This window comes from Lutjanus erythropterus, chromosome 14 (assembly GCF_056507025.1).
Source record: "Lutjanus erythropterus isolate fLutEry1 chromosome 14, fLutEry1.hap2, whole genome shotgun sequence".
NCBI lineage: Eukaryota > Metazoa > Chordata > Actinopteri > Lutjaniformes > Lutjanidae > Lutjanus > Lutjanus erythropterus.
This window is the reverse complement of record NC_139330.1, coordinates 2,729,367-2,736,586: the sequence shown is the minus strand read 5'-3', so window position 1 is coordinate 2,736,586 and position 7,220 is coordinate 2,729,367.

The window sequence follows — 7,220 nt, the reverse complement described above, 5'->3', positions numbered from 1 at the left end:
GATGGAAACAGCTGAATAGTCATGTAAGTTAAATATTTGCTGCGCCAGGACTTAATTCATAAAAGAGAGTTTTTCTGAATTTTCAAATTTTTTAATTTCCATCAACCTTTTCTAATGCAAAACTTCAAAAAGTGCTTAATATACGCACAGCTAAGCCCCATCAGTCCTACAGTCCATGGTTGACTGGTTGAATGTTTTAAATATTGAACTTAAAGATTAATTGGAAAGTTTGGTAGAAATTTTCATCCATAAACTCCCTGTCTGCCTTCTCTGTGTGAAGCAGCAAATGGAAGGAGTATAAACTGTGAAACAAATTCATTTCTTGCTTTCCCACCTTGAATTTTTTTTTCTTCTTCTCTCTTAAAGTGCTTTTTTAAAAGCATTATCTTGCTGTGTCTTGAACCGGTCACACACCTGAGTAAGATTATTCCCACCCCAACATTTACCCTGCGTTTTAAACCCTCTCTCTGTGGTTATCTCAGGAACTCCTGCCATACACCTCGCATGCTGGACGCCCAGAAATGATGGCATGTAATTGAGCCGCTGTAATTTGTAGTGATTGACCCAGAGGGCTGGCTATTAGCAATTGTCAGCTGTAATGATAGATCCCTTTAGCATTACGGAGCCACGGCCGTCCCGGCGTCCGCACCCGCTTAACTTGTTATTTATAGATCATGTCAGGCCTGTAATAAACATAAAGCATAAAACTGCAGCTAATGTGCTGCTAATGAAATCTGGACATGAGCAACTTTATGAAATGAAATAATTCACGGGAGTGTTTGAGCGGTGCGGGGTGCCTCTAACTCAGAAAAGGTTAACCGTGTGTGTGTGTGTGTGTGTGTGTGGAGCTGCCTTGCTCATTTGAGGGGTGGGAATGTATAGAGCAGCACAATGCAGTCAAAGGGAAAGGATTGTGTGGAGCTGAAAAACTATACTCAGTCTTTCTTTCTCCCCAGCCAAAAGTATGACCTCCGTACTCTTCACTTGCGTGAGGAGTGCATTACAACGGAGCCATGTTGGATCCTTGAATCCTCCCTTTCATATTGCCAGGCCTTTTTCTGCTCTGAAGAGCTTTTACTGTGATAAAGCTTCAAACTTCACAGCTGGATGGGTGGCGTGTGTTGTGCAAAATATATTTAAAATGATTGTTTAAAATAAAAATATTCACCTTCAAAAAAACACAAAAGACATCATTTTATTCTTTTAATTACTATTTTGAACAGCATTAACCTTTGCTCAGATTGTGATGAATCCCTCCTGATCATTCATTCGTCCATTCACACGCTCTGCTTTGTTTTCCTTGTTTCTCATGGAAACCCTGAGCTCAAAAGTTTCCAACTTCTTGCTAGAAAAAGTAAAATGGAGCTCAAAGTTTTCTACTTCAAACTCAAGATGAATCCATCCACCCCGACTTATGAAGAAGCAGCTGTCTGACGTCAGGTAACAAAGCCTGAAATAATACAACTATCATGAATTAAAACATGTTCTGTATGCAAATTGATATAAAATATGTTAGCATATTTAAATCCCTAGCATTCACAATGAATACCACAGTCAAAATAATGAACTGGAGCCATAAATGGTATGTTAAATAGGTTTTAATCTCTTGTTAATATGCAGTCTGTGGTTGAGGAGAGTTGCCCTCTGAAGCTCCGGCAGGTTGCCTGCAGGCTGCAGGGACAGTGAACAGGAGTGTAAGACGAGGGTTTTAGACTTTTTACTTTGACACTGACAAGGGGCAAAAACAAAAGCCTGCTGCTCTGAGGTTCAAACTCCAAACTCAGACTGACTGCCTGCCTCACTGTCTGCCAGACTGCCTTAAAATATTTAACCATTATTAACATCTACTCCTTCTAAAAGATTATTCATGATTTCTTATTCTGTGGACATTCGGCATTAATTTGAACTCTAAGAAACATGAAACAGGCAAACAAAAACAGTTATTACGGCCCAGAGGGGAAATTTCAAAGGAGAACGTGCTGGCCATAGTGTTGTTGTTGGAGAAGCCAATATTTCAACTTATGTAACTTTCTCATTTCTCTGTGTCACAGGGTGGACGTCTGAGGGTGCAGTTGTGTATTCACTTGTCAAGAATCTCAGTTTGTCAGTGTCCGCCATGTTTTTTTGTTTGGTTTTTTTGGCTTTATGCACCTGGAATGCCGTGAAGTTGGAAGCTGGATATTTCAAATGGGAAATTACAGACTTTGAGTGTAACGCATTAGAGTTCAACATTGATTGAACTTTGATCTGCAAAGTCACACCCTTAACCTATAGCAAAGGCGATGGCCACTCCCCTGCATTCGTGGATATGTTACTGTGACATCACCCTCTTGTCATCGCATACTCAGCCCCACCCTCCTGAGTTCTCATAACCCGTTCCCACCACTGTCATCACCTCACCTGCTCCCTGTTCCCTCTCATTTCCACTCTTCCTTCCTCTGCCAGATTGTCTTTCGCATGTTGATAACACACCAGCGTTCTCCTTTCCTTTAGTGTGCTTCCTGTGTGCGCCTGCCTCACTCTGACCTTTGTTTATTTGTCTGAATTACAGAAAACTGGACTTTGCTCTCAACCTGATTGTCCTGCTTCATGCTTGCGGGTTCTTGTCTTTTCTGTGCCAACAAAATGAAAAATTGTGCTTTTCTTATTTTGGAGCAGTTGCAGGAACACTGAAGGGATTTTGTTTAGTGAAATGTAATCCACCGTGCCATGAAAAGTAGTTTGTGTTGCAGTGTGTTTGAGCGTGTTATCCTGGTTGCATTTTACTGTGTGTTCAGTAGCATTGAAATTAGCAGAAACACAAGAGCTCTCTGCCAATAACTCTTGGAGTGGTGTTCAAAAAATATTTTTAAAATGAAGAAAACACGAAAACATGCCTCAATTATTTTGACAGTTTGTTTTGTTACTTTAATATCAATAGCAGTCTGTGTGTTTGCTCGATTATTTCATTCAATCTGAAAAACTAGTTGGAATTTCATCTTCAAAATGGAAATTAACTGTGTTTTCCTCTGATGGGGGAAGAGATGGGGAAAGTGGGAGAGTGCTAACAGTTGGGCGCCGGTCCATTATTCTGAAACACCAATAGTCTGAAAAATGTCCCATTTGTCCGTCAGCACAGTATCCTGAAAACAGTCACTCAGTCACTGCCGGCTCTGTCCATGGTGCTGAAGTTTGCCCTCAGTATCTTTCTGGCCTTACACCAGACGACATTTCAAGCGAGTTTTACGGCCACACACAAATCTCTAGTGTCAGAATTAGGTCCCTGCCTGACTCAGAATTTTGAATCGGATCGGATTTGACTGTTGAATGTGAATAATTTTATTTATTGACCCGGTTCTGCAGGACGTTCAAGATGACAGTGATGTTCACGTGATATGGTAAACAAACCTGCTGAGCTAATGTGTTCTAACTACACTAATGACTGAGACTGACGTTGCTGTTATCATGGAGCCTGACCGGACAAGGCCTCTCTTTCCTTGGGCAGCTGCCTCCGTCTCAGGATCACAATGCATCCAGGGAATCTGCAGTTGCGTGTTTGTGTGTCCGTTTGGGAGTATAATCAAGGCTTTACTGACTCACCTTGAGTCTGGGTCCACAGCTGCCTGTACCCATCGCATCTTCACATCTTCAGCAAGTAGACGGGGCGACTTGAAGAAGTGGAATAACTTTACAGTGTGAATATGAGGAGCTCTGCAGCAACTTCTGGGGACATTTTCATCCCCAGATAACCGCATGAGATAACCGCAGCTTCAGAGTCCAGATACTTACACATTATCAAAGTATTTGAGGGACATTTTACTTTTGTGTCGCCTTTGTGTGTGTAGTGACATTTAGTTTCGCATTAACAAACTAAATTCCCTCATTCCTAGAGGACTTCCTCCCTTTATAATCCACATAGAGACAACTACTACTGTCTAATTTACATATTTCCAAGGATCTGCATGTAAAAATCAGTGTCTGTCACAATTGTTCGTAATTATTCTTCTTTTTCTGTTAAATACTTGCAGCCACCAGCAGCAGCAACAAGAACACTACACCTGCAGTCTTCATTTTTTTCCTACATGTTGTGTAACGTAACGCAGAGCTCACACAGCTTTATTTAAATCCTTTGATACACAAGCACCTAATCGAGCTGTAACTGACATCTGTACTGTTATACATGACATACATTACTGTATGTTGTGTCGGCAGGATTTTTATGTGACTCCTCAGTTTATGTCAGTGGCCGGGTCGCTGTTCTGCACGTCTAAATGTGTCCTAATGTGTGACTGAAATCAGCCTTTTTGATCAGCTGATGAACAGTAAAATGGGAAAAAACTTTGAAAGATGTTTTTTGATGTAGTTCTAACTTCTGTACATTCAACATCACATTCTTTTTGGGATTCTGTTCAATAAAAATAAGAAGTTTTTATATCAATATTTGAGGTTCAGTAATATAATAATCCAGATATTAATATACTGCTGTATAATAATCTGGCTTTGTTTTCTTGAAAGGCAGTTTTACGATTTAACTTTTGCTGTTAAAGGCTTAAAGAGGATGGAGAAGTCGATGTGAGTGGATGTTGGCCATAAATCTGTTATTACTGGAGGTCATTTTAAGCAATATATTTTATCATTTTAAATCATTAATTCAGATCTCTGCTTAATGCCAACACAACAAATCTTCCTCACAATGCCAGTGATACCAGCATATAGTTAAAATATCGAAACTTACATATTTTCTCAACATGTTTTAAAACAATTCAGTATTAACATACTGAAAATACTGAAGCTCTACAAAAGAGAAGATTTAAATGCTCATTCAGTTCTGTCTTTATTTTCCTGCCTGAAATTTGGCTTGCAGCAAAACCAGACAATGTTCAGTGACTTCCTCTGTACCAGAACTGTGAGCAGGTTGTTAATTTAAAAAAATCTATTATGTGTGCCTGGGATGTTTCTTTCTTTTGTATTGAAAGAGGTATTGAGTATCTTTTTTTTAATGCTAGTATTGTATTGATGTTTAAATTTCTGTTATTGTGACAGTCTTCACAGAGTTGTGTTGCTCTGGTACAGTAATCTTTTTTTTTTCATTCAAACTAGATAAAATATTTGTCTGAATTCCTGCTTCAAATAAAAGACACAGTACAGATAAAGAGCAACACTTTCTAATTCTGAAGTTGAGAGCAGAATCCAAAATGTTCCCTGTGCAGCTCAGCTGATTTCAAGGTACACTGTAAAACCAAATGGCCAAATTAATTATCTGCAGTAATGAAAACTAAACAATGTTGAATGTCAGTAGAATTTTCTTTCTTTTGTGTTTATTAAACTCATAATCTTTGATTAATCGGGGAAATAAGGTCCTTAAAACACAAATATTTTAAGAGATTAATTAATATATATATTTATTACTATGCTGAGTTTACTGAACATGACATAATGTTTTTTTTTTTTTTTTTTACACTTCTATTCTATTCACTCCCTGTAACATATTGCAATGACAGAGAGGTGTGATCAAAAAATCTGAGTTGCATTAACTGAAAATATTTGACTTGGCTTAATCAATAATTAATCATTTTAATTTAACTCTAATCAAAGAATTCATGTAACACTAACTAAATATAGTTAAGCTTTTAAAAACTTTCAACTTTTGAGTTCATGAACTCAAGAAAATTGTGGCAACTGATTGCCCCAATATTATTGTTCAATATACTGAACAATTTAGAGTAAATCTGAAATCTCAGGTGGTGATTTACAACATTTTTGTGAGTAAAGAACTGCATATATGAAATTAATCATAAACTGAAGAACACAATTTTCTGTGAACCATTTTTTCCAAGGCTCCTCTGGTACTGTATTAATGTCACAGTGTGGGTAATTTCCCCAGGCAAACTTTAAATTTTAAGCCTTTATTTTATACAGTTTAAAATCATTTCCTCGGTCTCTGCTTAACGCCAAGACAACAAGTCCTGCTCGAGGTTATGTGAGTCATTCATTTTGCAACAAACTAGATAAAGAAAAAATAAGATTTACGTTTATTAATCCTCTGTAGGGGAAATTTGTCTTGACACAGCAGCATAAAAAGCAGCAGCACAAGGGAAAATGTCAGAAATAAAATAAAAATAGAATTCAAAATAAATAAGCTAAAAATATAAGTACTATAAACAGTAACTGGGAATGTGTAATGTGCAAATGTTAAAGTCATACAGACTGTTAATTCATGTTTATCCAAGTCCATGAAGTCCAGGTTGTTAATATACACATTATTTGTATATGATCCTAAAATCACAACAAACTTCTACAGATAAAGAGCAGCATTTTTTTTAAATATTTTGAAAGTTGAGTGAAAAACACAAAACGTCCCCTGTGCAGTTCAGCTGTTTTCAAGGTAAGCCTGCTGTTGCTGTCTAGTGGACTGTGTGTGTGTGTGTGTGTGTGTGTGTGTATGTGTGTGTGTGTGTTTGTGTGTGTTCGGATGTTGTTCACATCAGTGTATTTTACCGTAAAAACTGCTTGTTTGAGCTGCTGTCCACGCTGTCTTGTATTTACTCTGTGTGGCTGTGTTTGTGCACACATGCATACAATTGTGTGTGCGTGCACGTGTGTGTGTGTGACTCTGTGTGTGTGTGTAAATCTCCTGCTGCCTTCAACCCCCCCGTCTTATTGCTTTCTTGAAATCCTCTTGATTCGCCCAGTCCCTGAGGCTAGAGCCCCATACACAGCAGATGTTCCACTGAAAAGGCCATGAATGTTTAATCATTTGTGTTATTGATGCCGCCTTTTTGTTTGTTAGCAAGTGTGAGCGACTGTCGGGGTCTTATGTGTCTATTTTTGCATGTTATGCATCCGTTTGTGTGTGTGTGTGTGTGTGTGTGTGGCAAGAAGAGAGATCTTAGTAAAGTCAAAGACAGACAGACTTTCATTTCTGTGTGAAAAAAGCTTGTTTTTTTTGTTTTTTTTACCTCACATGCCCTGCAATGAATGAATAATGAAGTCTATTAAAAATGTTATTCAGGATCATTATTGAGTGTGCTGTGTCAAATATCACATCAATGCACTCTCACAAAACAAGACAATCTTTTTTTTCACCCTTTTTGTCAAACAGAAAGTTAAACCCTGCTCCCGCCTCCCGATCATGGATGAACAAACTGGGCTCCGTCTCTAAACTGTGATTTGTTGGACTTAAAGCTGCTGTTTTAGTATTTGAGCTGACAGCCAGATTTGATCATAATTAGACAGCATGC